Source organism: Columba livia, chromosome 19 (assembly GCF_036013475.1).
Source record: "Columba livia isolate bColLiv1 breed racing homer chromosome 19, bColLiv1.pat.W.v2, whole genome shotgun sequence".
In the NCBI taxonomy this organism is placed as follows: domain Eukaryota; kingdom Metazoa; phylum Chordata; class Aves; order Columbiformes; family Columbidae; genus Columba; species Columba livia.
This window is the reverse complement of record NC_088620.1, coordinates 11769352-11779791: the sequence shown is the minus strand read 5'-3', so window position 1 is coordinate 11779791 and position 10440 is coordinate 11769352. Positions and strand designations below refer to the sequence as shown.

General features: G+C 51.6%; 1 long non-coding RNA gene and 1 other non-coding gene across 2 annotated transcripts; both read right to left on the bottom strand.

Moving 5' to 3' along the window:
* Window positions 1-3805: 3805 nt before the first annotated feature.
* Window positions 3806-6079, bottom strand: LOC135575821 (uncharacterized). Its single transcript, XR_010467121.1, has 3 exons — window positions 5995-6079; window positions 4181-4273; window positions 3806-4089 (listed from the first exon to the last, which is right to left on the bottom strand). It is a non-coding gene; the product is annotated as an uncharacterized LOC135575821 (long non-coding RNA).
* LOC135575877 (small nucleolar RNA SNORD45) lies at window positions 5441-5525 on the bottom strand. Its single transcript, XR_010467243.1, has one exon. It is a non-coding gene; the product is annotated as a small nucleolar RNA SNORD45 (small nucleolar RNA).
* Window positions 6080-10440: the final 4361 nt, after the last annotated feature.

The following is a 10440-nucleotide window of genomic DNA, read 5'->3' as shown; positions in this document are numbered from 1 at the left end:
TGTTTGGGATTGGAAGGGACCTCAAAAGATCATCTAGTCCAATCCCCCTGCTGGAGCAGGAACACCCAGGTGAGGTCGCACAGGAACATGTCCAGGCGGGTTTTGAATGTCTCCAGAGAAGGAGACTCCACAACCCCCCTGGGCAGCCTGTTCCAGTGCTCTGTCACCCTTACTGAGAAGAAGTTTTTTCTCAAATTTAAGCGGAACCTCTTGTGTTCCAGCTTGATCCCATTACCCCTTGTCCTATCATCGTTTGCCACCGAGAAGAGCCTGGCTCCATCCTCATGGCACTCACCCTTTATATATTTATAAACATTAATGAGGTCCCCCCTTAGTCTCCTCCAAACTAAAGAGACCCAGCTCCCTCAGCCTTTCTTCATAAGGGAGGTGCTCCACTCCCTTAATCATCTTCGTTACTCTACGCTGCTGGACCCTTTCCAGCAGTTCCCTGTCCTTCTTGAGCTGAGGGACCCAGAAGTGGACACAATATTCCAGATGTGGTCTCACCAGGGCGGAGTAGAGGGGAAGGAGGACCTCTCTCGATCTACTAGCCACCCCCCTTCTAATACACCCCAGGATGCCATTGGCCTTCCTGGCCACAAGGGCACAGTGCTGGCTCATGGTCATCCTGTTGTCCACCAGGACCACCAGGTCCCTTTCCTCTACACTGCTCTCTAATATGTAATTTTCCAACCTATATTGGAACCTGGGGTTGTTCCTGACCAGATGCAGGACTCTACACTTTCCCTTGTTAAATTTCATTAGGTTATTCCCCGCCCAACTCTCCAGCCTGTCCAGGTCCTGCTGGATGGCAGCACAGCCTTCTGGCGTGTCAGCCACACCTCCCAGTTTAGTGTCATCAGCAAACTTGCTGATAGTACACTCTATTCCCTCGTCTAAATTGTTAATGAATATATTGAATAATATTGGCCCCAGTACTGACCCCTGAGGCACGCCACTAGATACTGGCCTCCAACTAGACTCCGCACCATTGACTACCACTCTCTGGCTTCTCTCTTTAAGCCAGTTTGCAACCCACCTCACTACTCTATTGTCTACACCACACCTCCTCAACTTAGCTGTGAGGATGCTGTGGGAGACTGTGTCAAAGGCTTTACTGAAGTCAAGGCAGACCACATCCACCGCTCTGCCATCATCCATCCACCTTGTTACATTCTCATAAAAGGCTATGAGGTTGGTCAAGCACGACTTACCCTTGGTAAAGCCATGCTGACTGCCCCTAATAACCCTCTTATCCTTGATATGCCTTGAGATGGTGTCACGGAGGCAACCCACAGGTCAATTTAAGGGACAACAAGGTCCAAAAACAACTTTTATTAGACCGGCGAGGAACAGGGTTTTAGCACTCCAAAAGTGACTTAAATACAGGTTCGGATATCAGTGGAGGAAATTATTGAGAGGAGCGGTCCACAGAGTGCGTGCACGTGGCTTCACTCAAAACAATGCCGGAGCTGTCCCCGAGTCCCGGAGGAGTACACACTTGCCTAAACACTGTGTGGGATTATTTTTATAGAGATACACGTACTCGTAGTGAGTACGGAAAGTGTGCACTCGCGATTCCGTGAGAGTAAATTTATAATACGCTCGCAGTCCTGCAAGAGTTATTTTACACGTGCAAATGTGCACGGAATCCTACACGTGCTTATGTGGAAGCACGGGAGGAAAATACACTCGCGACTGTGCGAGGGGCTCTCGGCGGCCACTCGCGATTGTGCGAGGAAATAAAGTACTTGTGCAAATGTGCACGGAAAGAAAATACACCCGCGATTCTGCGAGGATTAATTTTACACGCGCTCATATGGAGCACGGAAAGTTATACGTGCATATGTGCACGAAAGTATAAATATACTCGCAATCCTGCGAGAAATTTTACTTACACACGTGGCGGCAAGGCAAGGCAAGTCCCCATCCCGGGGAGGGGGGCTCTCGGCGGTAGCATCTTGCTCGTGCTCCAAGAGACCCGCGGCAAATGGGCGGAGTCTCGACGAGAGTCCCGTTTTTATGCTGGCTGATCAGATCTGACTGTAGGCACTCTAGAAGCTTCTCTGCACCCCCACACTGTCTGTGGGTGCCCCTGTAGCCTCCAAAGACCCCCCACACTGGGCGCGGCTCAGTGTGCCTTGGCACTCCCTTCTTCTAATGTCCCAGGAGCCAGGGTGCTCCGGGCCAAACAAAAGAAGCTGTTAGTCTCAAGTAGCAGAGGAAGAGGGAGATTTGCCATACTGAAGGAGGGAGGGGGGTTGCAATCTGCCACAGATGGCACCAAGGATAAGCTGTTCCATTACTTTCCCAGGGACAGAGGTGAGGCTGACCAGTCTATAATTACCCGGGTCCTCCTTCTTGCCCTTTTTGAAGACTGGAGTGACATTTGCTTTCCTCCAATCCTCAGGCACCTCCCGCGTTTCCCAAGACTTGGCAAAGATGATGGAGAGCGGTCCAGCAATGACTTCAGCCAGCTCCCTCAGCACCCGCGGATGCATCCCATCTGGACCCATGGATTTATGGATGTCTAGACTATTTAATTGCTCCCTAACCCAGTCCTCATCAACTAAAGCAAACTCCTCCATTGACCTGGCTTCATCGGGGGTCTCAGGGGTACAGGGCTCCCCAGGACAGCCTCCGGCAGAGTAGACAGAGACAAAGAAGGCATTCAGTAATTCTGCCTTCTCTGTATCTTCTGCCACCAGGGCACCTACCCCATTCATCAGTGGGCCTACATTGCCTCTGGTATTAGTTTTATCTGCTATGTATTTGAAAAAGTTCTTTTTGCTGTCCTTGACCCCTCTCGCCAGCTGTAATTCTAAGGAGGCCTTGGCTATCCTACCTGCCTTCCTACATCCTCTAACAGCAGCCTTATATTCTTCCCAAGTGGCCAGCCCCTTCTTCCATGACCTGTAAACTGGCAAATGTGCATATAGCTTGTGGACGTGGATCAGCTTATGCTGCACACGCATGGGACACTCATCACAATCAAACCCCTATGCTGTTATATACTTGTAGAACATGCTCACATCATTGTGCTGCCTGTACACAGCTGCATTTAAGAGCATGAGGAAAGGTAAAACGGGCTCAGTGGGCCTTGAATACCTGTCAGGTTGATTATATTGGCCGCGTACCCCCATCTAGGGGGTGGCAATATGTATACACTTCTGTGAATACAGTGTCAGCACCAACTACAGGGGAAATGAAATTATTCACAGCAATGGATTGTGAAGTGGGACTGCAGCCTGTTGATCTAGATGTAAAAATTCATACGACTCCAGAGAATGCTGTGTGGTTTTGTACCCTGACCTCCTCTTATGTTACATCCTTTGCTAATATCAGATTCTCGAGTTCTTGTATTTCAGGTATCTTCAGTGAACACCTGTGTTTTATCTAGAGGAGACAGCTCTGGAACAATGTTATTGGTGTCATAGACTCAACATCCAATCTGAAAAAGTGCAGGCCACGACTTTCCAGTCTGTGTGGGCAATTAACCCACAGCAGGCTGTTAAACCCAGAGTGACAGAGCTGACAGAGCTGGAGCAGCAGCGTATGTTTTACTGGAAGTTGACAACATCTCACGTCTTTGGAACTAATGCGGCAAGTGAAACCATCTACTGATAATGCCTGCCTGAATAACTCATGTAACTCCTTGACAAGATGAATGGGACACCTGATTATTGCAGAAATATGTTTTTTCCTTTTTCTGTATGTGTTTATTGTGTGCCCCTGCAAATTGCTCTGTGCAACACCTCACAAGCACAAATGAACAACTCTGGCTTCATTGGCCACAGCAGAAGCAAGTCACCTGAGCTACGGGGTGGAACGTCTGGGGATATAGCAAAAGATTTGGCGAGGTGATCAGTTAAATGTAAATACACTCCAGTGACTCGCACCTGCCTGTAGAAAGGGATCGCACAGACACATTTACAGGCAACGTGTGACACTGGCTAATTTGAAACATCTCCATCTACAGACACACTCACCCGTCCTGCGCGGCACTCAGAACCTCCTCATCCACCACAGCTCAGGCGGCTACAAAACGAATCCTCCTGCTTTCCCCACACAGAGAGCAGCCAGTTTTCCCTGCAAGCACAACAGCAGCTCGTGCGCTGCATCTCCCAACCACGCTCGTTACCTCAGAAGCTTTGGCAGCGCTAACCAGGACAGTCTGTACTTGTGCAAGTGATGAGCTCGGTCTCAGCACAAGGGCTGGGACGGCTGCAGCACACAGGGAGAGCGTTGTAGCTGTTTCTCCTGGAAGGCAGGGCTGCAGGAAAGGAAATAAATTAGTTTTTCAGGAACAAGAAGAACACATTCAAATCTCCAGGGAAAATCTGGAACAAAACACTAAAACCCCAGGTTTTGCAGGGAGCTGGAAAAAACACCTAAAACCTGTCCCGGGACCCTTCCCTTTTCCGTCTCACAGACAATTTCCTCACTCGTCGACAAGGGCATGTGAACACTCCAGGGGTCTGTCTGTCTACTGCGGGTAAACACAAACACCACCTTTTCAGCTGGTCCATATATCCCCAGATAGAAGCAAATGAACTCAAACGCTGTCACCTGCCAAGAGCTTTGTCACCTCAAACATTATCTGCAGGGCCCGCTGGACAACTGCAGAGCGGGCGACTCACACACCCTGGGTCACAACCTCGGCTGCCTGGAACGTTCACGGCTCTCTCAGAAATCTGGGCAGGAGTCAAAACCATTCTGGTTCGAGAGCAAGACCGGCTCAAACTCAAGTTTCCTTTTGCATTCTCACACCTGGAAGCTCAATCATAAAGGTTCCACGGGTCCACACTAACAGAGCTCTCCCAACAGGCACTTCCAGTCATTCATGCCCAAGCCAACACGTCACTGGAACCTGGCTATGCATTTTCAAATAATGTCCTTCTGGGGTCCAACCCATGCTGGGGTCGATTTTCTACTTCAAAAACCCACAAAAATCCAAGCAATACAAGACATGCTCCTCTCTGCTCCAACAGCTCTCAACCTCCTGCACTTCAGCTTTCATGGCATTGCAGAAATAACAGAACAAACCCCAACGCAGAAGATTCAAGCAGAGCATGCTTCTTAAAAAGCAAATCCCAACATGAGTGCTCATTGCAATCAAAGGAAGCTGGGACACCACCCTTCAAACGCTCTGGCTGTGCAGCCTGGACAAGACGGTGTCTGCGGTTCAGCAACATCCACGCTCATCACGACCAGCAGGGTTTGTTAACACCGGTTAACAGCTTTGGGTACCCAAAGCTGCCTTCAGCTCACGTGAAAGCGTCTCCTCGTAACGCCAAGCGTGAGCCCAAGAACGACGCCTCCCTAACGCACACACTGAGGAACCTCAAGCAGTGCCCCCTTCTCCATGGGCTGCGTTACAACCTGTGACAGAAAGGGGATTCCACAGCCTGGAAAAGCTCCACAAGGAACTGGAGATTCCTGGGTCTCAGAGTAATTCTAGAGCTCAAGTGGTGACAGACATCAGCTCCAGCTCAGATAATACATGTCAACACCCATCACTGACCCAAGAAGGCAGCTCCTCCCGTCCTGCCCAGCGGCTTCAAATCCAACACACTTTCTCCCTCCAACAGGACGCAGCTTATTGATTTCTAACACCATTCAGCTCTGTCTTCCTCGAGATTAACTAGGCATACATTACACAAGCAACCAAGTCCCCGCCTGGAAGCAGTGGAGCCTTTTGCCTTCTCTTTTCCACCCCACTTTGCAAGAGAAGGAAAACAAACGGCAGCAGAGACACTGAGAAATTCCACCACCAAATGGAGAGGGAACCTTTGAGAGAGGGAAAACTTACCTGTACAATGGAGAGAGCTACAATGAATGAATAAAACTGAAAATGAATCCTTCTTGTCAGGGTAAAAGTGCACAGCAATTAAAGACCTGCTGAACAGACCCCTATCATTCTCAGAAATAAACAACCCCCAAGGCTCAGCCAGCCAGGGTTACTGCTCTAAATCCAAGCGCAGCTGCACCGACCTGAGTCAACACGGACACAGTCGCCTCCCTTGTCCCACACGAAGCTGCACAGGCCACGTGCTACTCCAACAGGAATGTGCTGGGGACACCCGTGTTTCCCATGGTGGCCTCTGCGCTGCCACCTGCACAAAGCACCAACAGGCCGTCAGTTGTGGGCTCAGCTATGGGGGTTCCCAGGACCGGGGGTCACTCGGGACACTCGGCAGCACCAACTGGCTGAAAACTCTCCGGAAATGGAAATTTCACTCAGCAGAAGGCCATGCTCACTGATAGAAAACTCTGGGTAGCAATAAGCTACGCTGCTTGCTGAAGTCTTCCCACATAGTAAAGCTCCACATCGAACCACAACCCTGGGCCAGGTCACATTCTCCCAAGCCTCAGCACCAAGAGCCCGGCTGTGCCCAGAGATTCGGCTGACACAGTGTCCCATCCCAACAGATGGGATGAGGGATGAGTTAACTCTGAACGCGACACGCGCCCTGACTCAATGGATGAGATCAGGCGTGAGTTAACTCCCGGTAATTCTGCGCGGCAATGTGAAGTGAATGACAGACAATCATTTCGGGGATATGTTATAGTACCACAAAACTTATCAATACATTGACAGCAAAACCTTTCTAAAAGCCGTGGACTGGCAACAATTAGTAACTGTAATGCAAAATTTCACAAGATTTTAGCAGCAGAACTTACAATGGTATTACTTTATATGTTTAAGAAAAAGGAAGAGAGAGAAAGAAGAGGAAAACTAAGGTATCAGAAAGAGAAAGGGAGAGAGAGAGAGTGACAGAGAGGGATGTCCCATCTCAACAGATGGGATGAGGGATGAGTTAACTCTAGACGTGACACGCGCCCTGACTCAACAGATGAGACCAGGTGCAAGTTAACTCTGGGTTAATTCTGCGCGGTTATGTGAAGTAAATGACAGACAATCACCTCCGGGGTCCAATTCAATTGTGAGTTTTACTAAAAGAAATTGTTGGGATATTGGTTACAGAGAATGGTGACTTGGCAAAAGTATAACAGAACTTATCAACACATTAACAGCGAAAGTCCTACTATGAGTGGTATATTGGCAACCATCAGTAGCTACAATATGAAATTTAACCAGAAATCAACAGCAGAGCTTAAAGATGGTGTTATCCTTATATCTTCAAAAGGGAAAGAGAGGAAGAAAGTGGTAGAGAAGGAAGAAAACTAAGGTATAAGAGAGAGAGAGAGATATAGAAGGAGAGACAAAGCAATGAGGGTATAGAAAAAAGGAGAGAAGAAAAGAGCAGAGAGAAAGGAAGAAAGGAGTGAGGGATCCAGTCTCTTATGGCCCCACTGTGTGGATGACAGGACTTGTACAATGATGTACGGCCTCGGTGTTCCACGGCGAGGATGCTGGGGTCAGGAGTGCAGCGTCCTCCAATGTCTGGTTCAGTCTGAGGGTCCTCAGGGTGCTGGTATTCTCTTGGTGAGGCTGAGCTTGTATTCCCTTCGGTGAGACTGGTAGGCCCTGGTGAAACTGGTGTTCCCTCAATGAGACTGGTATTCCCTCCCCCCATGCTGTTTTAGGGTGAGCTTTTTATAGCTTCCAGAGTAGAGGAAGGTCTGGGTGGGGGCAGAAGTGGTGATTGCAAAAGAGGGACAAGTCTGGACAAGTCCTGGGCCACGCTGAGGGTCTCCCTTTGTGTCATGCAGAAATCCAGGGGGAAATGGTGACTGCAAAACATCAACAAGCTTCGACAAGCTCTGGGCCGTGATAAAGGGTCTCAACTTTTTCCCCTTGTTTGCCAAGCTGGGCATATCAGGAGATGGGGCTATGTGCCCTCCAGCACATCCTCCATCTCCTGATGGTCAGCCAGCCTGATCTGTGGCTCGTTAGCTCGTCGGTGATGTGCAGATCACAGTGCCTCCTGCTCTGAATGTGTCTTCTTCTGGCTGAACTAGTCACAATGTTTTCGGCCATGATCCTTATCAATCCTCAACAAGGGAGAGTAAGATATCACCACTCCACAGGTACATCGGTCCCGCGACAACCTCTGGAGGGGAGGACGCTTTGAAGATTCACACGCCGCCAACCTGTACCATACGTGAGGTTGTTTTATAACCCAGTTCATTTACATGAGAGAGAGGAGAAGGCGGTTCGTCTCCTCCTCTGCTTGCCCTTCATGCTAATTAGGAAGACTCTTCTGAAAATGGGTCTGGGGTCTTCAAACTAGGGAAAAGTTCATGGTATTGACCAGAAGTGAGTTGCCTTGCCCATCATGGGTAGCTGTTGGTTTGTGCTTTCTTCTGGTAGTTGGCTGTCTGACAGATGGTTCATCTCTATCATCCCAATCAGGCCATGAGACCTTTCACAGCAACACTGTGGCAATTTACCATAATCACAGAGAGGTCTGGTCTTTGCAATGTAACCAGCTCCTTTCGCCTGTTGGGCTCAGTGCCTGTACTGGGTGAACAACCATCCCTGCCTGGCCTGTAGCCAGGCCCAGACCCCAGCAGACACTGTACCATGATGGCCTGCAAACCCTCATGTGGGATATGGCCGAGACAGGAACAGGCTGGGAGCTGAGGCTGCCAAAGCAAGAAGGCTGGAGGGGAACAGGGCACTGAGGGCTGCTGTGGTGGACTGTGCTGGGGGTTGTTTCCCCACCCCTGAGCACACCCTGCCCCAAGCACGGCCTACATAGTGGGTTGTGGGGCTGGGCCGGTGCAGGGTTGGGTCTACCAGCAGGAGCCACGATCTCTGGAAAGCTCTCACCCTGCTGGGACAAAATATGTACTCTGCTGGGAGGTACAGGGTATGCCGTGCCAGCCCCAGCTCTGCCAAAAGCCCTTCTGCAGTCAGAATGCTCCACATGTTTGGGAAGGAACTCACTGCTGCTCACAGGACTGGGGGATCTCTAGTGGTCTATATATGCCAACACCAAGCAACTGTATCCCCTCCTCTCTCAGAAGCACTTCTGGGTGCATGACACCCCGAGGACAGAGATTTCCTGCAGCCTTCTTTGTCCCGAGGTGGAGCAGGAACAGAGGAGCACGGGGGGAAAACTTGTCATTTTTTTTTTATTGGCTTTATTGATTTTGAAAACAATCCAAGGCCGAGCAGAGGCTGGCAGCACCATGTCCTCAGGGCAGGTGAACGCCGCGGTCGCGGCTCTACTCCTCTTGATGTCCCGCGGTGCAGCTGCAGCGGAAAGCCCTGCGCAGAGCCCGGAGCGCCCTCCTGAACCGGGAAGGCCATCGACGTGGAGCTGGGCCCTGCGCTGGGCAGGCGATGTCTGCACTGGTCTCTCCTCCATGCTCTGCAGACATGAGCATTCCCTTCTTCCTCCTTTGCAGCTGGGACAAGAGGGGCTGTGCTAGCCTGTCTCTCATCCTCTCCTGCCAAATGAGCCTCAATGGCTTCAAGTCCTGCAGGTGCTGGTGCTGCCATTGGAACATCCGTGCATTGGACCAGGTCCTGCTGTTCCACCAGTTGCTGTCCAGGTCCCTGGATCTCAGCCTCAGCCCTGCGCACCGCCTCACTGACAATGTACTCCACAATGTCTGACAGGTCCACATCGTCCTCTGTGGGGCTGTGCTGGGCAGGTGCCGGGCGCTCTGCCTCTGCTGCCGCCTCCGTGTCTGTGCAGCTGGGCAAGCCAGACCCCTCCTGGGGACCTGCAGGGACGTCCTGGAGGTGCTCCTGGACCGAGGGGTTGATCCAGATGCTGTGGATGCTCTCTCCACCTTGGCACCCCTCTTTGCTGTTCTCATCTTGCAAGTCCATGCACTGGGCCAGGTCCTGCTGTTCCTCCGGTTCCTGGCCAGCTGCCACGATCTCAGCCACAGCCCTGCGCACGGCCTCACTGACGATGCGCTGGGCTGTGTCCCACAGAGCCGTGTCGTCGGCTGTGGGGCCCTGTGGGGCAGGTGCCGGGCACTCTGCCTCTGCTGCTGCCTCGCTGTTGGTGCTGCGAGGCCAGCCAGACCCCTCCTGGGGACCTTTATGGTGGTCCTGCAAGCGCTCCTGGACCGAGGGGGTGACCCAGGTGCTCTGGAGGGTGTGCTGGCCCAGGCTGTGGCTGATCTGCGGGCAGGAGGAGGAGCAGGACACCTCCTTGTCAGCTGGCATCTTGGGTCTCCTCTATCAAAGCGCTGCAACGGGCACCCGTGGGAGATGCTGCCTCCTGAGAAGCTGCTGCCTCCTGAGAAGCTGCTCTCCTGGGAGTAATCACCCCAGGGCTCTCGCTCCTTAAATACCCCCAGGGTCAGGGCGGGGACCCCCGCGTTACAATGGCCTCTGGCTATGTCGACCCCCTGTCACAATGGCCTCTGGTTATGACGTCACAGAGCCCAGGTGGTCGTCACGGAGACACCCACCTCCGGGCCCAGCTGGGACTGGCTGTTCACGGCGTGGGGCAGCCCCTGCTTGAAGGAGGAGGGAGCAGAGAATGGCGAGGGAAGCCGTCCCTAGCA